This window comes from Neofelis nebulosa, chromosome 9, assembly GCF_028018385.1.
Source record: "Neofelis nebulosa isolate mNeoNeb1 chromosome 9, mNeoNeb1.pri, whole genome shotgun sequence".
NCBI lineage: Eukaryota > Metazoa > Chordata > Mammalia > Carnivora > Felidae > Neofelis > Neofelis nebulosa.
The window spans coordinates 137927838-137950940 of NC_080790.1; the positions used below are offsets into that span (position 1 = coordinate 137927838).

At 54.8% G+C, this 23103-nt stretch overlaps 1 protein-coding gene and 1 long non-coding RNA gene across 3 annotated transcripts in view; one reads left to right on the forward strand and one right to left on the reverse strand.

The window, feature by feature from the left end:
* Nucleotides 1-2363: 2363 nt before the first annotated feature.
* Nucleotides 2364-10041, reverse strand: LOC131486027 (uncharacterized). 2 transcript variants are annotated; one of them, XR_009249143.1, is made up of 2 exons: nucleotides 9955-10041; nucleotides 2364-3233 (listed from the first exon to the last, which is right to left on the reverse strand). It is a non-coding gene; the product is annotated as an uncharacterized LOC131486027 (long non-coding RNA). The 2 variants fall into 2 exon arrangements; XR_009249142.1 differs by lacking the exon at nucleotides 9955-10041 and adding an exon at nucleotides 3560-4261.
* PHACTR3 (phosphatase and actin regulator 3) overlaps nucleotides 9578-23103 on the forward strand; it is a 236952-nt gene continuing 223426 nt past the window's right edge. The window contains exon 1 of the mRNA XM_058686121.1: nucleotides 9578-9685. The gene's annotated coding sequence lies outside the window, so the exon portion shown is untranslated. The remainder of the gene's footprint in view (nucleotides 9686-23103) is intronic.

Consider the following 23103-nt stretch of genomic DNA (forward strand, 5'->3'; position numbering starts at 1 on the left):
TGGGGAGATTTATTACAGAAATTGGATCCACATAATTGCGGAGACCAAGAAGTCGTATGATCTGCTACTGGAGACCCAGGAAGGCTGGTGATGTAATTCGGTCCAAAGGCCTGATGGCAGGGAGGGGGGGACGATGGTAAAATCCCAGTTTGAGTCCCAAACCCCAAGAGCCAAGGACGCCGATGTCCAAGGACAGGACAGGATGGACATCTCAGCTCAAGCACGGAGAAGGAACTCATCTCCCTCCACCTTCTTGTTCTTTCCAGGACGTCAGCAGACGGTTCGATGCCCACCCACACTGGCGATCTTTACCGAGTCCTCTGAGTCAAACCCTCATCTGTCCCCGAGACACCCTTGCAGACACAGCTGGAAATCGTGTTCTACCCATGACCCAGCCCAGGCGGGTCCCACCGGGGAGACTTTATCACCCAAACGGGGATACTTCAAGAGGGAAAGGGAGCGCTGTTGATAATTCTTCCAGGACAACAAACACAGGAAGGTAAGTCCCATGTCAACTGGGGCGCGTGGTCACAGAGCCGACAGCCGTCCCTGGTCCAAAGGCCGAGGTGCAGACCTCTGGCAAGTCCAGCGGCAGAGGAGAAAGGGGAGGCTGGAGGCCCCAGTCGGTCACACTGGCCGCGCATGACCCTCCCCCCTCCAGCGGACAGGTGTTCAGCAAGGGAGAGCCCCAGGCATACCTGGTGGCTTTACATTGACCCAAAGAGGGCAGAGCGCAACACTCACGTGCTTCTACAAGCAGAAAGAAGACATTTCAGCCGCTGGGTCCTTGCTCTCTGTTGCTTCAGCTGCAGACCCTTCCCCCTCCCTCTCCTTCCTGAGTCGAGGGTCTCTGCCAGAAATGTTGGGACTCTGCTCCCGCCTTCCTGCCGCCACTAGAGGGACACCTCAGTGCCCTGACCCACAGGCTCCACCGAGAGGCAACTGGCTGTTGAGAAGGACGAAGGTTCCCAAGTCTAGTGCCTTCAGCATCAAGAGTGAGCCTGAAGGCATCTTTGCCACCATGGGGCCTGGGAGGGGGAACCATCTGCCATCAGGTGGCCCCTTACGACAGGCAGGTTCAGCGAGGGGCCAATCGCAGAGGCCTGCAGGCCCGGCCAGAGGGGACGCAGAACATGCTCCCTAAACTGCGCCTGTTTCTGGCCATGGCGGGCTGGGCTCTGGGGCGCCCTCTCCTCCCTGTGCCGCACAGATCCAGCCTGGAGCGCACCTGTCCCTGCTGCGTGTCTCGGAGCCCCCGCAGCGGGAGGGGCCTCCGTGCAGACACTGAGAATTGCTGTGGGGCCCGGCTCTGAGCCCAGATGCAGGGCGTCCAAGGGAGCAAATCTTTAAGCAGGGGACACAGGCAGCGGTGGCAGATCCTTTTCTTCCCCTGCCCGCAGAGGGACCAGCCCCCTCCCTCTCAGCTTGGGAGGGGGAGGAGGCAGGAGCCTTCCAGATGTTAGGAAGGGGAGGCCAGGGTGCAGCGGGGCCTCGCAGACCCAGCGGGCGCAAAGCCCTGAGGACACGCATGCGCAGCAGAGGGACAGAAACGCACAAGCACGGGCTGGAGGGCTTTCTAAGAAAGGGGCACTGGGGGGATAAGGAGAAACGGGTTCTAGGAAGCGCTGGGGGCGCTCCAGACGCGTGTGAAGGGGCCTGGGGTGGAAATTGCCAAATTCCAAGTTTGGGGAGAAGCCTGGAAGGGGTGCCCCCCCTAGTTTCCAGTTCCCCCCTAAATCTCAGCCTGGGGTATCTTGCTGTCAGGGGTAAAGTAGCAGCAATCAGAGGGGAGGAAAGGGCTGGGTGGAGGGACGTGGGGAAGGAGCCCCCAGACCACATGAGCGGCAGGCAAGAGAGAGGCAGACTGGAGAAGAGGGGTCGGGGGTGGGGGAGGGGAAGGCTGGAACAGAAACGGGGAGAGACAGAGAGGCAAGAGGAGAGAATCCGAGAGACCGAAGCTGAAGGAGACCCAGAGGTAGCAGCAAAGGGAAAGGGAGAGAGACAGACTAGGAGAGAGGAACAAAGGTATGGAAGGGTGGGTGGGTGGGCAGATGGGCGGGCAGACGGGTGCTGGAGCGGTTGGATGAATTCCGATGAGTGCCTTTCTCGCTGTAGCAGCTCCAGGGGCCTGACGGTTCACAAAGTCGGCTTCCGAGGGACCCCCCCCCCCCCCCCCGCCTCCCCGCACCAATGGTAACCCTGGAGCCTGGTCCCACAATCCCAACGCCGTGCCTTTCTTGACTCACTGTTCTTGCCCTAAAAGAGCTTCGTTTTTCCACCTGCCGGGGGTGTGGAGTGGAGGGGGGATTAACCGAATGCCTCTGAACATTGGCTGCGCCGCCGTAGGCCCTCAGTCAGGTGGCTGCATGGAAAACTGTATTTTTAATTGAGATGTGGTTTTATGTCTCCTAAATTCACCATGTGAAAGTGTACAACTCGGTAGTTTTTAGTATCCTCACAAGATTGTGCAGCCATTACCACTATCCAGTCCCAGAACATTTTCATCACCGAAGAAACCTCATACCCATTAGTGGCCACCCCCCATTCCCCACTCCCCAGGCCCTGGCAGTCCCGATTTTGCCTCCTGTCTCTCTTCTGCTCATTGCTTTCTTTCTTTGTTATTTAGTGCTTATTTATTTTGAGAGAGAGAGACACACACACGTGGAGGGGCAGAGAGAGGGGAGGGGAGAGGGAATCCCAAGCGGGCTCCAAGCTGTCGGGGCAGACCCCTACTCAGGGCTCAGTCCCACAAAATGTAAGATCATGACCCGAGCCGAAGTCAGACGCTTAACCGACTGAGCCCCTCCGCTCATTTGTTTGTGAATGGAACCACACACGCAGTGGCACTTTGTGTCTGGCTTCTTTGACTCTGCAGTGTTCTCAAGGTTCATCATGTAGCATAAGTATGTCCTTCCCCTTTACTGTCAACTCAGAGTCCATTATACGGATGCGTTACATTTTATTTATCCATTCATCGGTCCGTGGATATTTGGGTGGTTCCCACTTTTTGACCGTTGTGGTGGTGACGCTGCCGTGAAAAGCCGTGGCAAGTTTTTTGGTGAGACGCGTTTCCACTTCCCTTGGGTATGAGCCCAGCTGTGGGCTTTTTGAGGAATTGCTAGACTGTTTTCCAAGGTGGCTGCACCATTTCGCATTATGAGGATTTGTTTTTTACTATTTATTGATATCCCTGCGATGCTCTGCAAAGACCTTGAGGAAGCTTACCCTCATACCTAAAACAGCAGAAAACGGAAGAAGGAAGGAAATGTTGGTTATATATGGAAAGAAATATGGACACGTTGGCTAGAATGGCAAATGGGGTGGGTTTCAGCAAAGGGGTCAGCTGCCTGCATGCTGCCCTGTGGGCTCTTCCCACCCCCACCCTCCCAGACATCAGATACTCCATCCAAATCAGGCACCTTCATTCCCCCTACCGCCACACCACCTCCCCCGCCCGGCCTTACCCCCCCAACCCCCGGCTTGGGGAACCTGGGACAAGCTCTGCTGTACGCATCCTAGTGGCCACTAGAGGGCGCGCCCGCCATTCTCCGAGACGCACCTTCCTGGACGCACTTGGTTTCTGAGTTCCTCTCTTTCCAATGTCGTCAGCAGAGCTGATCTCTAGTGCTCACCCCAAAACTCCCCAGGGGGACAGTGACAGCCTCAGACTCTTAACCTCAATTAGCACGTGGACAAACGAGAGGGCGGGTGAGAATCTAACAGCTGGAGGCAAAGCTCGCCCCAGAGCAGCCTGGCCTTGAAACCTCTCTGTGGCCGCGCCGATGACCTTGAGCCTATGTGTCCATCCACCTCTAGAAGGTGCTGAGAAGCAGGGCAGGAAATGGGGCCCGGGACTGTTCTGGAGAAGTCGTCTCCGGTTTGGTCACAGTGCTGGGCTCCTGGCCTCCCGGATGCACCTCCCTCCGGGACCACCCACAGGGCTGAGTGCCTGCCCCCCAGGAGTCAGTTCCACTGGGCCCTTTGGAGGGAAATTTTACGCGTGTGAAGAGACTGTGAAAGTCTCACGGATTTTTACGATAAAAGACTTACTGGAATTTGATCATTTCAGTCCTAGACCACTGCAGAGTACTCGCTGATTTTCTTCTGACTTGGCTTTGGAGGTTAAGAATGTCTGTCGTCAGCTTTCGGGAGGGAAGGCAGATTCTCAGGGACCAGGAGACAAACACACACGCACACAATTGCTCAGTGCATCTGCTTCAGATTCCATCGTCTTTGTCAGCCAAGCCACACGCGGTGACTCTTTTTAAGGGGTGCTACTTTGCTCTAAAAATTTACCGAGGTAAAATCCACGTAATATAAAAGTAATCATTGTGCTTACTTCTTTTAGAATATTCAATTTTTTAATTTTTTTAAATTTTAATGTTTATTTATTTTTGAGAGAGAGAGAGAGACAGAGCACGAGCAGGGGAAGGGCAGAGGGAGAGGAAGACACAGAATCCGAAGCAGGCTCCAGGCTCCGAGCTGTCGGCACAGAGCCCGACGTGGGGCTTGAACCTGTGAACCGTGAGATCATGACCTGAGCCGAAGTCGGAGGCTTAACTGACTGAGCCACGCAGGCGCCCCTATTTTTAGAACATTCTTTACTCAGTGTTCATCTTAAAAGAACAACTGTCACCAAAACTCCTTTGTATTTTCTGTTTTCTTTCAGTTGTATCGAGATACAATTGACCTACAGCCACCGGTTTCACAGAGATACGGAGAAGAGAGAGAAAATGTTTTTTCCCTGTGACGAGAACTTTTAGGATCTACTCTCTTAGCAAACCTTCAAATACGTCGTACAGCTGCATCAGCCTGGTCCTCACGTTGCGTATCACACGCCCAGGACTTACTTATCTTCAGGCTGGGTGCTCCCACCTTCGACCACCTTCCTCCAATCTCCCCACCCCCCACCCCCCGCCTCTGGTAACCACACATTTGATCCCTGTTTCATGAGTCTGGCTTTTTGTCTTAGATCCACACATAAGTGAGATCACACGGTATTTATCTTTTTCAGCCTGACGCATTTCACTCAGCATGATGCCCTCAAGGTCCGTCCACGTTGTCACAGATGACAGGATTTCCTTCTTTTCCGTGGCCGAAGAGTATTCGACTGTATACCCGCCACACTTCCCGTATCCACTCATCCGTCGGTGGACATTTAGTTTGCTTCCATGGTTTGGCTATTGTGGATAAGGCTGCTATGAACGTGGGGGGGACGCAGATACCTCCCTGACATTGTGATTTCTCTTCCTTCAGATACACGCTGCATATATATTCGGATACTTGCCAGATCATGTGGTGGTTCTCATCCACTCAGTGCTGGAGGCTGAAAGCCCTCCTCTGAGACTGGGAACCAGACAAGGCATCCAATCCAGCCTCACTGCCCCTACTCGACACAGTGCTGCAACTCCTCATCAGAGCAATCAAGCAAGAAAAAAATATAAAAGCACCAGCATTGGAAAGGAAGAAATAAGATTATCTCTGTTTGCAAGGGACATGGTTTTATAGGTAGAAAATCCTAAGGAGGCCACCCAAACTTGCGAGGTCGAACCAACTAAGTCAGCAAAGTCGCAAATACAGAATTAACCATCTTTAAACGTGCAGTTCAGCAAATTACACACACCCATAACCTCCTGCTGTCGACTCCGCCCTCCATCTCCAGAACTGTCTCATCCTCCCAAATGGAAACTGTCTCCGTGAAACAGTAACTCCCTCTTCCCCCTCCCCCCAGCCCCTGGCATCCACGCTTCCATTGTTGCCCTATGAGTCTGACCCTTCGGGGGACCTCACCGAAGCCGGACTCAGACAGTGTTTGCGAGGCTTTTGTTTTTCCTCTGTTGTGTTCTTGTTGCTCATTTCATATCACGTCCTCAAGGTTCCTCCTTGTTCTGGCAAGTTCAAAATCTCCTTCCTTTTTAAGGTGGGAAATTTCCCGCTGTTTGGCTAAACCATGTTTTTCTGATCTTCTTGTCTGTTGACGGAGGCCTGGGCTGCTTCTGCATTTTAGCTGTTGTGACTAATGCTGCAACGGACGTGGGTGTGCAGGTATCTTTGAGACCCCAGCCTTCAAGTCTTTTCTCTCTCCATATATATCCAGAAGTACAATTGCTGGATCAAAGGGTAATTGTGTTTTTAAGTTGTTTGAGGAACCCGCACACTGTTTCCCACGAGTGTGACAACTTACACTTTATACAGTAGACTTACATTTTGCCATGCACGTTTTATGTTCGCCCCGACAGTGCACGGGGGTTCCAATTTCTCCACATCCTTGCCAGCACTTATTTTCTGTTTTTTGTTTTTGTTTTTGTTTGTATTTTCAAAATGCAGTGGGTGCGAGGCTGTATCCTATTGTGGTTTTGGCTTGGATTTCCCTAATGATGAGTGACATCACGCATGGGTTCTTTTGAGAAATGTCCATTCAAGTCCCTTACCCATGTTTGAACTGGGTTGTTTGTTTTTCTACCACTGAGTTTTAGGAGTTCTTTATTCTGGATATGAATCTCCTATCAGATATACGATTTGCAAATATTTTCTCCACTTCTGTGGGTTGCCCATCAAACACCTTCGATTGTGATTATGCTAATTTGTCTGCCTCTTACTCTCTTTTTCCCACTGGGGCTCAAGGGAAAGGAAGTGGCAGGAAGGGTGGGATTGAAAATTCCAATCCTCGGGCACTTGGATGGCTTAGTCTGTTAAGCGTCAGACAGATCTTGGCTCAGGTCATGATCGCACTGTGTGTGATTTCAAGCCCTGAGTCAGGCTCTGCACTGAGAGCTCAGAGACTGCTTGGGATTCTCTCTCTTCCCCTCTCTCTCTCCTTCCCCTGTTGCACTCTCTCACACTCTCAAAAATAAAAAAAATAAAATAAATAAATAAATAAATAAATAAACATTAAAAAAAAAAAAAAGAAAGAAAGAAAATTCCAAACCTCCATATGGCTGCCTTCAGGCACAGCTGGAACTAGGTGCTCAGACAATGCCAGCAGTCCCAATATACCTTCGTCTCTGGGACCCTTTCTCTTCCATGTTGCCTGAACTCTGAAGTATGTGATGACTTCCAGAATCCCAGCCCGTCCTTGTCAAGGCCAGTGGATTAAAAGGGCTTGTCTCTCCTAGTCCAGTGAAAGTCCCAAGTGTGGTGCCTCCCTGGACCAACTTTCCTGAACCAACCACCGAGGCCAGCTGAATGGACTATGTTGACCCGTCACACTGGGTCATGCGCCCGCCCCTGGCATCAGGGAGGGTTCTTGGCTCCACCGGTGTTGAGGAGGGTAGCTGCTCTGAGGTAATTAGAACTTCTGTTACCGGCAGAGGGGGACAGAGGCTGCAAAACAGATGTTCATGCTTGTAAGTGGGCCTGGGAAGGCAGTGACCAGGGCCAACACCTGTCCTCTAAAACCCTAGCCCGGGGCGGGCATGCAGGCAGGTGTGTGGGTACGTGACGGCACCGTGATGGGGTGCACGCCCAGCAGAAGGGGCACACAGTGCGTGGGAGTGGAAGGGTGCACAAGCAGGAACCAAATGCATGGGGAGGAGAAGCAAGGGAGGCTTCAGAGAAGAGGCAATACCTAAGCTGGGTCTTGAAGGATGAGTAGGAGTTCACCAGGCCATGCCCAGTGGACTGGGCAGAGAACAAAGGCACTGACACATCAGCTGGGGGTTTGAATCCAGGCTCCTTCCCATCCTAACGTCTTGGGACAAGTTACTTCGTCTCTCTGAGTCTCAGTTCTTTCCTCTAAAAAGGGGTTGATCATAGGGGCTCCTTGCGGGAGCTGATGGAGAAGGACATGGGAGGAAGCCGGGGACGAAGTTCTCATCTGTACAGTGAAGATGGTAAGTGCCGCCTCCTGGAGCAGTTGTCCTCACGGTGGTAGGAATATGTGCTTAGCGCTGGCACCTAGCATTAGCTGCTAATTGTCGTTGCTAGCGTTACAAAGTTCTGAAGATGAGGAGAGGTCAGGACAGGAGATGCCAGAAGCAAGCAGCCATGTACCCCGAGGAGGAGGAAGGTGGGTGGGATGGCCCACAGCACCCAAGGCCAGCCACGTGGCCCGGGTCAGTTCCTCCCTCTCTGCCGCCCGCACTTCTGCATGTGTGAAATGGGCATGACTGCACCTGGTCATGGAGTTGCTAGGGTTTGACGGGACGGCCCTGGGGGAGCTGCACAGTGGGAAACACTGGGTGGTGGGGCTGGAGGGATGTTGTCCCCTTGCGGCTCTGAGGAGCTCTGCCTGTTCCACTGGGCCGGGGGGGCCGATGGTTGCAAGGACTTCTCCAGATGACTCTGGTGCTGAGGAGGGTCCTGAGCCCATCACAGACCAGAGACTCTGTGGCTTCAAGGCAAAAGCCCCCAGGTCAGCAGCGACTGCGGGAGCCCTTTGAAGACTGAGGGGGGGGGGGAGGTTGTGACCGGCGGGAGCTCTCCGGGGGCACTTCTAGTTCTTGAGCTAGCTGGTGGCTACAAGGGGTCCCACATCCAGTATGCGTTAAACTGAACAGCCACGTTTCTTATCTTTCCCGAAGGAGACATACGGGCCACGTTTCTTATCTTTCCCGAAGGAGACCATACGGGCCACGTTTCTTATCTTTCCCGAAGGAGACCATACGGGCCACGTTTCTTATCTTTCCCGAGGGAGACCATACGGGCCACGTTTCTTATCTTTCCCGAAGGAGACATACGGGCCACGTTTCTTATCTTTCCCGAAGGAGACCATACGGGCCACGTTTCTTTTTTTTTTTTTTTTTTTTTTTTTTTTTAATTTATTTTTGGGACAGAGAGAGACAGAGCATGAACGGGGGAGGGGCAGAGAGAGAGAGGGAGACACAGAATCGGAAACAGGCTCCAGGCTCCGAGCCGTCGGCCCAGAGCCCGACGCGGGGCTCGAACTCACGGACCGCGAGATCGTGACCTGGCTGAAGTCGGACGCTTAACCGACTGCGCCACCCAGGCGCCCCACGGGCCACGTTTCTTATCTTTCCCGAGGGAGACCATACGGGCCACGTTTCTTATCTTTCCCGAAGGACACCATACGGGCCACGGTGTGCGAGTGCAGCAATGACTTCTGCATGTTCAGCAGGTGCACGGAAGGCGGCCACGGCGTCTCCCACCCTGGGGAGAGGGGCGCTGGCACAGGCCTACGCTCGCCGTCCTCTCATTTCCCCTGGGGTCGGGTCCATGTCACGCCGCAGCACGCCGGCGCTCAGAGGGTCCCACGGCGGCTGGAAGTCAGCAGCCTCCTCGCACGGTGATTAACTGGCGGCTCCGCCTCCTGCCTGCAGTCCCTTTAACGCTTCCAGGGCGCCCCCCGCCCCGAGGCCCCCCCCCCCCCCCGCCCCTGCCCCGGGCTGTGGCGCCGGGCGGGTCCCGGGAGATCAAGGTCAAGGCCGCGCCCCAGGCGCCCCCCCGCCCCGCGCCCGGCGGAGGGGCGTGCCCGCGCGGTGCCCCGCCCGCGCCCGGCCCCCGCAGCCCCGCCCCCGCGCGCACCCCCGCCCAGTCTCCCGCACCCCAGGGCTCTGCGCGGCGCTCGGCGGCCCCCGCGGACGCGGCCCGGAGCGGCCCTCCGGCGCGATGCGCGGCCGGGGCGGGGGGCGCGCCCGCTGGCCGGCGCCCGTGCGCTCGCTGCTGCGCGCCTTCGGGGCCCGGGACGCCGACGCCGCCGCCGCCGCCGCCCGAGGCCCCGCGCAAGGTAAGCGCGCGCCGCGGGGAGGGGGCGCGGAGCCGGGGGCCGCGGGGCTGCGGGGCGACCGCGCCGGGAGCCCGCGCCCTGCCCTCCGCCGCTGCGGGGCGGCCAGGATGCCCGCCGCGCCCCCCGGCCCAGAGGTGGGCGCCTCCCGGCTCGGGCTGTCCCTGCAGCCGAGGAGGCGGGCGACCCCGTCCCCAAACAAGGGCTGTGGGCGCAGTGGTCCGACGCTGGCCTTGGGGTCTTGGGGTCCGCCGTCGGGGTTTGGAACCCACCTCGGTTGGCTGCGTGTCCTGCGCGCGTGGCATTCGCCTCCGTGGCCGCATCTGTAGAATGGGGGCGAGCCAATGCTTGAGTCTTGGGGCAGTAGTTGGGATCACGTGAGCAGCGCCCCCCACCCAGTAAGAGTTCCACACATGTTCCATTGCTCCCCTCCCCCTCCCCAAGGAGGACAGCGGGGGGGGGGGGGGGGGGAGGGGGTGGCACCACCTGTGTCCCGCAGGAGAGGCCAGGGCCCCTGCAGGCAGACACCTGGTCCTGGAGCGGGTTCAGCTGAAGTTAAAGGGACAGGATCTCCGGAGAGAGGCTGAGGAAGCTGGAAAATGGTGAGGGCACCACCTGGCCGAGAAGAGGCTTTGGGACTGGGCTGGGGCTCAGCTGTCCAGGTGAGGAGGCCAGAGAGTGTGGCCTGACCGCCGTGGCTGTTGATACATTTGGTGATCAGAAGGCTGAACGCTGTTGGGGCAGAGGAGACTCAGGCCACTGTTTCCAGACTGGCCGCTTGGTGAGAAACTGGAAACACTTATTGGGGGCTCTCTGCCCCCTCCCCCCCCCCCCCCCCATTTTTCGTTGTTGCAACTCTCCCCTAATTACTACTAGCATCTAGTGGGGAGGAGCCCAGGACCCTGCTAAATGTCCTACGATGCCCAGGACCCCACAAAAGAGAAAAAAGAATGATGTAGTACACAGTGTTAGTAGGGCAGAGGCTGGGAACTGAGATACACAGAGTCAGGGGGTCTAGGAGGGAACAACAGGGATTTGGGACCGGCAGGTGTCCCATGACAGCCTGCTTCGCCAAGCCCTCTTGGTGCCCTGAGGGTGAGAAGCCTGAGACTGAAGCTTTGGGGCACTTAGGTGTGGTTCTTGGAGCATCTGGAGTCCCAGCATGGGGCGGGGGAGAAGGAAGGGGCTGTTGAATCCATCCGGCCTGAATACCAAGCACTCACTACTCATAGACCTTGTGTCGAGCCCTGGGGGTTCAGGCGGTGACCACCAGTGAGATGCCCCACCCAGGGCACTCGACCTCTAATAGGGACAGAAATTTCTTCACCCCGTGCCTGCACATAGGAGGTGCACAGTGCTAGCCTCCTCCCAGAAAGCAGCATCCCCTGCCCCACCTTTGGGTGCTGAGTTTACAGCAAGGTGTATATGGGGTTGGATTTTGAGAAAGGACAATTCAAATCCTGACCTCCGGCAGCTCGGCTGTGTATTCAGAGCTCTCACCATATATGAGCTGCCTGTGGACATTATGAACTCATTCCAGTTGTTGGACGTGTTTTAAATAGTTCTGTGGCTTCCGTGTGGGCCTTGAAGGATGTCAGGGCTCAGCCTGTGCTAACCCACTTTCACCAGGGAGAAAGCCAACTGCTTAGGGAGCGGGTCAGCAAATGTTTGCTCATCACTGAAAATGGCTCAGGCGCTGCCCTAGATGCTGGGTATGCAGCGGAGGGCAAGGTCAGCTTCCTGCCCTCAGGGAGCTTTTATTCTAGCTGGCGGGAGACGGATAACAGGCAGAGGAGCAAAGAAGACAGTACAAGAGAATCCCTGTGCAGAGAAGGGCTGAGACCGAGGGCGGGTGACTGAGGATTGGGGCTGCCTGAGCTGGGGGGGCAGGGAAGATTCTTGGAAGAGGGATATTTGGCTGCGGGCTTGACTGGGGAGAAGCATGGAGCCCTGTGCCTGTGAGGAAGGGGGTGCGGGCATTGCTGGCAGGAGGAAAAGCACCCTGAGATGGGGATTAGGGAATGGGGAACATGAGGGTCACTGGGGCTGCAGACCCATGGGTGAGGGGAGGGGAGGCAGGCAGGTGGACCCCGGACCCCCTCACGAGCTGTAGGGCCTTCCCAAGTGCAGTCTGAGGCCCTGGGGGAAACTGCCTCACCTGCTGTGTCTGGAAGTCACGGGGCTGTCCTGTGGCAGAAGGCTCTTGGTGGGGAGGGGAGACACCTGCTGTCCAGAGGACAGAGACGGGGGAGGTGAGCAGCACTCTGGCCTTGTGTGCTTGAAACTGAATCTGGGGTGAGTGGGGGGTGGTGGGGGCTCCGTTTCCGGCCCTCAAAGGCATTGAGGAGAGAGGCTGAGGGGGGAGAGGCTGGTGGGGGAGCCACCCCAGTTGGACGATGACGACGTGTGTTGTGGGCTGTGGAATATCTGTGTCTGGAGCTTGGGGCATGGGTCGGCCTGGAGCCCCCAGTCTGAGATTCATCAGGGTGGGGCTGGCACCTAAAGGAAGTCACCGAGGAGGTGGAAAGGGCCTGGGGCAGAAGGGGCTGAATTTCTGGGTTTCAGCATCGCATCAGATAGGACCCGGTCCAAATGCCAAATTTTGGTTTAGAGCAAGTGTCCAGGGAGCCAGGGTAGAGCCTGGCTGTGTGTCCACAGCTGTGCATTTTTTTTTTAATGTTTGTTTAATTATTTACGAGAGAGAGAGAGAGAGAGAGAGAGAGAGAGAGAGGGAGAGGCAGAAAGGGAGACAGAGAATCCCAGGCAGGCTCTGCCCTGTCAATGCAGAGCCTGATTCAGGGCTCAGACTCACAAACCGTGAGATGGTGACTTGAGCCCAAAGCAAGAGTCGGACACATAACCGACTGAGCCACCCAGGCGCCCCCACAACTGTGTGTTCTGATGGCCAAACCTTGGGACATAAGGAGCCAGGAGCTGGAGGACTCCTCCCACTGCTGCTTGGAGCTCAGCTCCCCGAGGCTACCCCCTGAAGCCTACTTTGGGTGTATCCTAATTCCCAACCTTAAAGGGATAATGTGCTATTTCTGTGGCCAGAGCCACTTTAATTTAGGAATGAATTAGCCACTCGTTCTTCCAGACTTCGAAGTCTGATTTGGAAGCACTGACTCGTAATGGGATATTTCTGTACCAAATGAGGTTCTGTTTTTTTTTGGTTGTTTTGTTTTGAAGGCAAAGGCATGATCGATGAGACCTTGACATGCCCCAGCTGATGGTCCTTAAAAGTTGTGGCTTTAGGGGCTGGGAAAGGCAGCTGGGAATGTATGCCTTGTTTCCCTGGCTCAGCTCAGGACTCAGAGTTAGGGCTGGACCAGGCTCCCCCAAAGCAGTAACCCTGAAGACCGGGTTAGGGTGAGAGCTGCCCAATTCTGTTGAAGTCAGGATGACAGCCAGCTGTCCAGAGCAGGCTGTGGGGCTAGCTAGTGACTGGATCTCAGAATCGAGAGGAGTGTTTGTCCGTGCAGGACATTGGAAGTCCACAGCTGGGTGGCTCAGTAGTCCAGGGCTTGGGCTGGGTCACGTCGCCAGCCCTTGAACCCGTCGGGGTGGCCTGGGACCGGGCTGGAGCTGGATGGAGGAGGCCAGGTGCGGAATGCACGCACATCTCTCCGTAGCCAGGCCCGAGACCCCCGGAAGAAATCAGGGCGATGCCCGCAGGAGAAGGAGGGTGGGTGCCGGACAGCACAAACACCAGCGTGTTTCCAGCTGCCCCCCCAGCAGTGAGGACCCCACGCCTGTGCTCACCTGACCTCCATGGGTGTGGAGCCCTCTCGCGGGCCCCGGCCCTCTCTCCTGGGACAGGTGTGTGCTTGGAGGCAAAGGCAGTTGTGACCTTCAGGCAGCAGAGGCCCTGCCAGGGTTCACCATCTAGCTTACGACTTCCCCTCTCCCGCTGTCACCTGCCCAGGGGCCCAGGACCCTTTTCTCTCTGCTTGTCTCTCGTCCCATGGGTATCTGCCACTCTGTTACTTTAAATGATAGCTGTCTGCTGATGAGCTTGGCCGGAGGACCTTGTTGTTCACTCCATTTCTGGTTTTTTATTTAATGTTTATTTAGTTTTGAGAGAGAGAGAGACACAGAGCGCGGGCAGGGGAGGGGCAGAGAGAGAGGGAGACAGAATCGAAAGCAGGCTCCAGGCTCTGAGCTGTCAGCACAGAGCCCAACATGGGGCTCGAACCCCACGAACCATGGGGTTCCATGAACCCCTGAGGCAGGGGAGGGGTAGAGAGAGAGGGAGACACAGAATCCCAAGCAGGCTCCAGGCTCCGAGATGTCAGCACAGAGCCCGATGTGGGGCTCGAACCCACAAACTGCGAGATCATGACCTGAGCCGAAGTCGGATGCCCAACTGACTGAGCCACCCAGGCGCCCCTCCATTTCTGTCTTAAGGGCAATGAGTGACCCTCAGGCTTTGGAACAGGTCTGGCCTATGGTTGGCACTCAGTGAATATTTGTTGGATGAAGCGTACATAGTGTATCCTCCTGTATAGGCAACAGGCTTCTCTGGGGGAAAATATAATTACACTGGTATTTCAAGACTGCCTTCTCCAAGGGAGGAGTGAAAACACTACAGATAAGGAAGCACTGCTCTCTGTTTCTCCCTTACCCCCCAGAGGTAACCCCTCTATGACCACTTCCTGTGTTTCCCAGCAGACCGTCTTGACTTCTGTATGTGGGTCTCAGAAAACGAACACCATCGTTTCCTGTAAGTATTTTGAAGAAATGGCATCTGAAGACAGTACATCTTGTTCTGAAATGCATTGTTTTTGCTCACCAAGGTGTCTTGGAGATTTATCTGGGTTAATAAGATTCTTTCTAATTGCTTTAGAACATTCCACTGCTGTTTCGGTCTTTCCGCTGCTGCTGGCCTCGGAGATCGTTCTCAGATCTTCTGTGTTTTAGGCAGGGCCACGGCGAGCATCCCGTGTGCACACGCTTCTCTGTAGGGCTCGTTTTAAGAAGCGGAATTTCTGGGGCATAAATGCACACATTTTACATCGTGTTTGGTGCGGCTAAACTGTTTCCCAAAGGGGCTGTGTTGTTCCCCAAAGCAGGTGCCTGTGTCTGCAGCTATCTTGAACTGTTCCGATCCTCACGTTTTATCAGTTCTGCAGAAAAAGTGTGGAATTTCCTTGGTTTAATTTGTATTCCCTAGATTGTTAGAGAAGGTTGTTTTTTTTTTTTTTTTTTCCTTGCGCAAGAGAGAACACACGTGCGCATAGGGGCACGGTGCACAGGGAGGGAGAGAGAGAAAATCTTAGGCAGGCTTCACGCTCAGTGGGGAGCCTGACTCAGGGCTTGATCCCATGACCCTGGGATCATGACCTGAGCTGAAACCAAGAGTTGAATGCTTAATGGGCTGAGCCACACAGGCGCCCTGAGAGAGGGCTTTTTTTTTTTTTTAATGTCAATCAACCATTTTGTCAATTTCTGTGAGTTACCTCTCAGTCTGTCTTGTCTGTCTTTTTATGGGGTTGTTAGTCTTTTTCTAATTGGTTTGTAAGAACCGTGTGTTGCTTCTAACCCTCTACTTGCTGAAGATACTTTTGCTGTCTCTGTGGCTCAGCGTTTAACTTTGTTTATAGTGCCTTTAGTGGAGCACAAATTTTTAGGGTTTTTGTTTTTTCAGATATGATTGACATATAACATTATATTAGTTTCAGGGGTACAGCGTGGGGATTGGATGCATGTAGGCATTGCAGATCCCGAAAGTCTAGTGACCATGCGTCACCTCACATAGTGACAAGTGTTTTCTTGTGATGAGAACTTTTAAGATCTACTTTCCTCTCCTTCTTTTAAAATTTTATTTATATTAGAGAGAGAGAGAGGGAGAGAGAGAGAGAGACAGAGCACGAGCAGGGGAGGGGCAGAGAGAGAGGGAGACACAGAATCCAAAGCAGGCTCCAGGCTCCCAGGTATCAGCACAGAGCCCGACGCGGGGCTTGAACTCCTGAACCGTGAGATCATGGCCTGAGCCGAAGTCAGAAGCTTAACCCGCTCACTGAGCCGCCCAGGTGCCCCAACATCTACCTTCTTAGTAACTTTCAAATCTTTAGCCTGGTGCTGGTAACTACCCTCACTATGCTGTATGTTACATCCCCAAGTTTTTAGTTTTGATGGAGTAAAATTTATCAAGCTGCTTCTTTAAGTCTTTGCTTTTTGTTTCTTAAGAAATCTCTTTCTGCCTCAAGCTTAGAGTGAATACCCTTCCCAGTTTATCTGGGATGGTCCTGGTTTTAGGACCAAAAGTCCTGTGTCCCTAGAATCCCTTGATTCCCCAGCCAGGGTGGCTGGTCATAAACATGTTTCCTTTCAGTGGCTGAATAGATGTTTACTTCACAGTTATGTTTCTAATCCCCTGTAATTTACTTTTGTGAAGAGTTTGAGGTAGAATCCAGATTTTTAATAGGGATTTCCAGAGTCAGAGAGTTTAATCCAGGGAGCTACTGACTCTGGTGAAAGTCTTCTATGTTAGCACAGGAGGAAAGGTGGTCTTGAGGGGCGGTGGGGGGCTTTGGACACAGATCACAAAGCAGATCATGTCTTCAGTATCATCAATGGAAGTGGGTTTTAGGCAAGAGTTCTCTGATTTCGTATCGTATGTGACTTACGGATACGGTTACCTTTTGGTTGTTCGTTTAATAAATCCCCGTTACTGAGGAGCAGCAACCCAAAGGGGCCAGCTGTTCAGAGAATCCCAGATGTGCCTCCTCGCTGCATTTGAAGGCCCGCCCCCCCCCCCCCCCCCCCGTCGGAGACCCTCCCCACGTGCCCACCAAGATAAGCATCCTTGAGACTTGACTCCTGGTAAACCCAGGGCACTGGGGTCCCTGGATCCCTCTTTTGTTTGAGCTCCATTAAGGCAACCTGCTGCATCTGGGATTTCTACCAAAATTGTTGCAGGAAATTCAGTTTTAAGGGAACAGTAACAGCAGCGGTGCACACCCCTCGCCTCAGACTGCTTTGAGCCGGACTGGGGGCCTGGCTGGGATTATATGATGGGGCCTGCGGGGCCCTGGCAGGCTCAGGTCTACACCACACGCTCTGCAGTTGTGGGGGGTGTATGGGTCTTTGTAGGCCGGTGGCCTGGAGCACCTTGGAAGGTGTTGATTTTGTGTCACTGCGGTATTACGCTCGAATACGTGTGTCTTCATGAGGCCTTCCTCCGGGCGGAATCCAGCCGCCCTGGGTCCTCAGCGCTGGGACATCGGCTCTGAGTCTCCCCGTGTGGGCTGAAGCTGGGCCCTGGCGTGCGGGTGGCAGATGGCGGGAGATGGTCGGACGTCTCAGCCTCCACGATCCGCGAGAGCCAGTCCCTACAAGTCTCTTCGTATGTGTCTACGGATCTCCTGTCCGTTCCGTTTCTCTGGAGGACGCTGACGAACGCAGATGGGCCGCTAGTTTGCTGGGAGTCACCCTAACAAGATACCGCAGACTGGGGGGCTCACACACCGGAAAGTAGATTTCTTACGGTTCTGGAGGCTGGAGGTCCAAGATCAAGGTGTTGCAGGCTTGGTGTCTTTTGAGGCCTCTCTCCTTGGCTTGCACTTGGCCGCCTCCTCACGTGGCCTTTGTCCTCTGGGCATGCCCCCGGTGTCTCTCCGCACGTCCAGATTTCCTCTGCTTCTCAGGACACCAGACAGACTGGTGATCAGGCCCCACCCCAAGGGCCTCATTGTAGCTTAATTACAGCCTTAAAGGTCCTGTTTCCAAAAATAGTCACTCGCTTAAGTACATGAATTTTGCAGGGACACAGTTCAGATGGCCGGGGCTGTGGGCTTCAGATCCTTGCCACACGGGCTTTGCACGGGAGCGTGGGTCCCCAGAGGCGGCGTCCCGAGAGAAACAGACTCACGTTCTGTCATCCTCGATGCTCTGGCCTTGGAAGTCCCCCAGATTCAGGGGTGGGCGCGGACACCCATCCCCCAGTGGGGGAGGTGCACGTGAGGTGGCCGTATTTGGAATTTACCATCTGCCACGCTGTCCAAACGACCCCTTCCTCTCGCTGCACCAGCCCTAACATACTCTCTTCAAAAATTAATTCTAGTTAGTTAGCATACAGTGCAATATTGATTTCAGGAGTAGAATTCAGTGACTCATCGCTTACATCCGATACTCAGTGCCCACCCCGCATCTAACCCATCCCCCCACCCCCTTCCCCTCCAGCAACCCTCAGTTTGTTCTCTGTATTTAAGAGTCTCTTGTGGTTTGTTTCCGCTCTTCTCTTTCCCCCCTTGCCATATGTGTATCTGTTTTGTTTCTTAAATCACAAATGAGTGAAATCGTATGGTATTTGTCTTTCTCTGACTTACTTTGCTGAGCATAGTACATTCTAGCTCCATCCACTTTGCAGATGGCAAGATTTCATTCTTTTTGATGGCTGAGTAGTATTCCACCGTGTATATATAACCCGTATCTTCTTTATCCATTCATCAGCCGAAGGACACTTGGGCTCTCTCCATACATTGTTGATAGTGCTGCTATAAACATCGGGGTGTATGTGCCCCTTCGAATTTGTATTTTTGTGTCTTTTGGGTAGATACTAGGGTGGCTGTATTCTTAGTTTTCTGACCAACCTCCACAGCAGCTGGACCGGTTTGCGTTCCCACCAACAGTGCACGAGGGTCCCCCTTTCTTCGCATCCTCGCCAGCACCTGTTGTTTCTTGTGTTGTTAATTTTAACCATTCCGACAGGGAACACGCACCCTTCTTAAGTCCGGCACAGCCCTCACCCCTGTGTGTAACTGGGTGAGAAAGGGTTGACTGACCCAGCCTGTCTGCTTCCCTTTAAAGGCCTGCTTGCAAGGCTGGCCTTCAGCTGGCCCTGAACAGTCCCCACTGTCCTCTAACTGACCAGAGCGGCTCAACTGTCTGCACAGGCAACGCGGTCTGTGCCAAACCCCTGCTTTCCTTCTGGGGCTCTGGCAGGTGGGCAGAGGGGGCGTGTGGAGCCAGCCGCCAGTGCTGGCCCTGGGCGCTGGGTCTCTAAGGGGCCTCCCTGGGAGACAGCGGTTCACGGGTGTTGTCAGAACTTGTCGCTGGAGGAGGTGGGTGCGGTTGGTCAGCATGCCTCCGTTGGCAGAGGATTCTGGAAGCTTGTGCCCGGTCTCCCCTGGGCTTCACCCCGCATACCTTTTCCTCTGCGCATTGTGCTCTGTATCCTTTTACGGTAACACGTCATGGCAGTGAGTGTGGCTGTATCTAAGCGTTCTCCTGGTGAACCCCACCCTGGAGGTGGTCTTGGAGACCCCCTACGCTAGTCCTCTGTTTGCTGTCTTGTTAATGACCCGTCTTCCCCGCCCAGTGTCTGGCCTGTTTTAGCAGTGACGTGCGTAGCACGCAGAACGGTGCCCGGCGCATAGTAGGTGCGTTATAAATTCTGTGGCCCTACCGAGTACACACGGGCAGCAGTCAGTGGTGGGAAACCTCTTCTTTCCTGGCCCCGTGGAGAGAGCCGTCCTCGAGTTTTCCTTCAGGTGGCATCTGTTTTGACACAGAGCCTCTGGCTTCTCCCCAGAGGGGACCCGTTTGGCCCACGAATGCCCAAATTCAGTAGCAATGAACCTTCACAGGTGGGAGGCAGGCTTACGGCCTCTTCATATGCATCACCGCGTGGCTCCCGTGTTCTCCTGAAAGCACATCGCATTTTTAGACTGTGTTGAATTATTTACGGACCATTTCTACAGGAAAACTTGCACTGGGGGTGTGTAGACCTACAGGGGCCCTACTCTCCGGGACGGTCCCCGTGCCCTGTATATGCGTTACCTACTCAGAGCGTCCCTGCCTTTCCTCGTCGCACCCTGTGCACCCCGACCCATTCCTTCCGCCCCAGGCCTGGTCTCTCGGAAGGTGGACAGGTGTCCTACTGGCTGAGGACTGTGCATCACAGGTTTTCATGGCAGTTCTCTGCCGCTTCCCCCAAGAGCAAGAATTAAAAATAGGCTGCTTAGACAGGATAAGAACTGTGTCTCCCGCTTGTGAGCGTCCAGAACCGCTGTGTGAGCTGAGCGGGATCCGTCGTCCGTGAATCTCTCTAACTGCTGTAATTCACGCTCGCTCAGCTAGTGAAGATGTCCGAGGCTTGCTGCAAATTTCCATTCTGTTTTTATTTTAGTGACTTTGCTGCCTGTGCTTTTTTCCCCCTACAAAAAATCATGGCAGATTTTTACCTCTCGGTTAAACATCAGGATGATAAAAAAAATAAGAAATATCTCTCCTAAGCGTAGATTCAAGTGATTTCCACGTGGAGAATTATGGCCGCGGGTGAAACTGCGAAGGCTTCACCCTTAATGCTTGCACTGGGTTTTCGCGGGAGTCCCCAGAGCGTGGGACCAGAGGGAAGTCACCCTGAAGTCACCCTGCAGGGACAGCGGTCATCACGCTGGCCAGGGCCAGACTCCAGGCCGAGTGCTGACCTCGTTCATCTGTGTGGGAGCTGTGACCTCACGCCACAGAGGAGGAAAACAGGGTCTTGGGGGGGACCGAGGAACTTGCCCAAGACCTCACCGCTGGTGGTGCTGCCCTTGAACCTGGGCAGTCGGCTTTGGCAGACTCTGGGTGCCCAGCCGTTTGCTAGCCCACTCTCGAAATTTGCGCTCTCTTCCTCCTGTTCTGGAAGACAGGACTAGTTCTTAGTGCCTCATTCGGGAGTCCTTAACGGACGACCCACTTCCCGCTGCCCCTTGGAGGTGCCTGCTTTGGAAACGAGGAGGCTGGTGGCAGGAAAGAGCCGTGCTCCACACCGGGACGCTGTGCGCCCCGCAGGTGGGGTGTCACAGGGGTCCTCTGTGGTGTGTTCCCTTTGTCTGAGTCTCGAGTGGACCTCGGACGTGAACGTAAGTCTCTTCTGGGCATCGTGTCTGCAGGGTGGAGGGGTACAGCCGGGGAAGGAGCCTTGGGCTCAGGCGGGTGGCTGGTTCCCGCTCTACCCCTGACCTTGCGTGCGGGACCTCCCCCGCCTGAGCCTTGCTGTCCTGGTCAGCGCAGTGTGACACAGAGCCAGCGTCCTCAGCCACTCGGGAGGATGAAAGGGAAGATGTGTATATTTGTTTTCTACGGCTGCTGAAACAAATCGCCGTGAGCTTCGCAGCCTAGAACAACACCTATTTAGTTTCACCACCTTTTATGGGTCTGAGTCCGGTGGGCTCGACAGAGCCCCCACCCTGGGTCCCAACAGGGCAAAATCAGGTACCTACAGGCCTGTGCTCGTTCCTGGAGCTCTGGGGGAGAATCTGCTTCCTGCTCATGTGGGTTCTTGGCAGATTTCGTTTCCGTGGGTTGTAGGACCGAGGTCCCTGCTTTCTTGCTGGCTGTTGGCTTCTGGAGGCCTCTGCGTTGCTCCCCAGCTTGAGGCTCCTTGAGGCCAGCAGGCCGGGGTGGGGTGGGGAGGTGGTGGGCGAGACCCTCTCACAGACTCCACGTCCCTCTTCCCTCCCCTCTGCCCCTCTCTCTTCCTCTCCTGCCTTCCCCTCTGCTTTGAAGGGCTCCTGTGATTGCCCTGGGCCATCCGGATGATCCAGGATAATCTCCCTGTCTTCACGTCTGTCGATTGTAGCCCTGATTCCGTCTGCTAAAGCCTCCAGAGCAGTGCCTAGAGGAGTGTGTGATTGAGTAGCCAAGGGTCAGGAGCCCCGGGGGATTAGCATTCTGCGGTCCACACTCTGGGTAAGTGGATTAGCCCAGGGTCTGGCCCACAGTGAGCTGCTCAGTACGGATGGGTGAACGGGGTGAGGCGAGCATGTGGGACCAGGCTGCCCCAGCGGCACGAGTTTACGGGGGCACGGGGGCGTGGCGGCTGAGTCCTGCAGCGAGGAATCCTAACATGGAGACGAGACCTCCCTCTAACTTACAGAGCACACAAATCGGTTGTTAATGATCTGTTTTAATAGTAATGGTGCATAGGATTTTTTTTCTTTCTTACAGTTTTAGCTGCAAGGTGCCTCTGAATAAGGAGTTGCCTGGATATGGTTGCAGTGCATCTGGTTCTGCCCACCTCTCTGTAGTTCCCTGACCTCCAGCTTGGCTGCAGCGTCTCCATGCACCCCCTTTGTCTCCTGGCCCCTTCTTGCCTCCCTCCACTTCCGTCTTCCACCCGGTGGCCCCGCAGCCTCTTGAGAGAAGGTAAATCCTGTCTGTCTCCTGTCTGGAGACCCTCCTGGGTTTTCCATTCCTCTCAGGATAAAATTCATGCTTGACCCCACGGGCCATGAGGCCCCTTTGTTCTGGGTCCTCTCCTGGACCCCCACCACTGCCTGCCACCCGGCCCTTTCTCAGCTGCTGAGACTGCGCAACCTCAGGGCCTTTGCACATGCCGGTGTCAGGAGCACCGTCCCCTCCCTCACCTCCCACCCCTGCCCCCTGCACAACGCCTGACACTTACTATGTAATGACTAGCAAGGAAGCGAACCTGTGAATGAGCGAATCATTGGATCAGACCCAACACGGGCCTTATGTTCTCAAGGGTGTTTCTCTTAGACCAAGCCTGGTGGGTCTGTGTGGTCTTCAGGCCCCTGCCTTTCTAAGTGAAGGACCGGCTTCTCATCTTCACCATGTGTTACAGGCGGTGGTGGGAGCAGGGGCCAGCCCCACTGGAGATCCCTGCACTCTTACCCTCTCCTGCTGACTGTCTCCTGGGGCCCGCTGCCCTAAACCCCTGAGGCTCCGTTTCTTTTCTTTTCTTTTCTTTTCTTTTCTTTTCTTTTCTTTTCTTTTCTTTTCTTTTCTTTTCTTTTCTTTTCTTTTCTTTTCTTTTCTTTTTTTATAAACCCAGTTAGGAGTTTATTTTTTATTTTTTAAATTTATTTTTGACAGAGACAGAGCACGAGTGGGGGAGGGGCAGAGAGAGAAGGAGACACAGAATCGGAAGCAGGATCCAGACTCTGAGCTGTCAGCACAGAGCCCGACACGGGGCTCGAACTCCCAAACCGTGAGATCGTGACCTGAGCTGAAGTCAGATGCTCAACCGACTGAGCCACCCAGGCGCCCCTCTGAGGCTCCCTTTTATGCCGTGGTCTGAATGGACACATGGGTCCCCCGAGGAGCCCTTGTAAAGAAGCAAGAGGGTCAGAACGCCCCAAAACTGCATCGTGAATCACCAGGAGTGGTCTCTGTCGCACCCCAGAGGCTGGCTGACTCAAGTGTCCCCTGCTGAGGCAGAAACGAATGCCGTCTCCCCACAGGCTGCCGAAATCCCTGGGGCTGGCACTGCCATTCCAGACTGGAGCCTGCCGGGGGCTCCCGAATCTGGTTGCCTAAACGATGGCTCCCCCAAATACGGAGTCCCGTAGACCCACCAGCTTTACGGCACACGTCCGTTGTAATGAACGGTGGGTTCTGAGAGAGATCACGGCTTCTCTGCAAATTCAGATGGAGCCAGCGTTATTTATGGGTTTGTACAAGTGGAT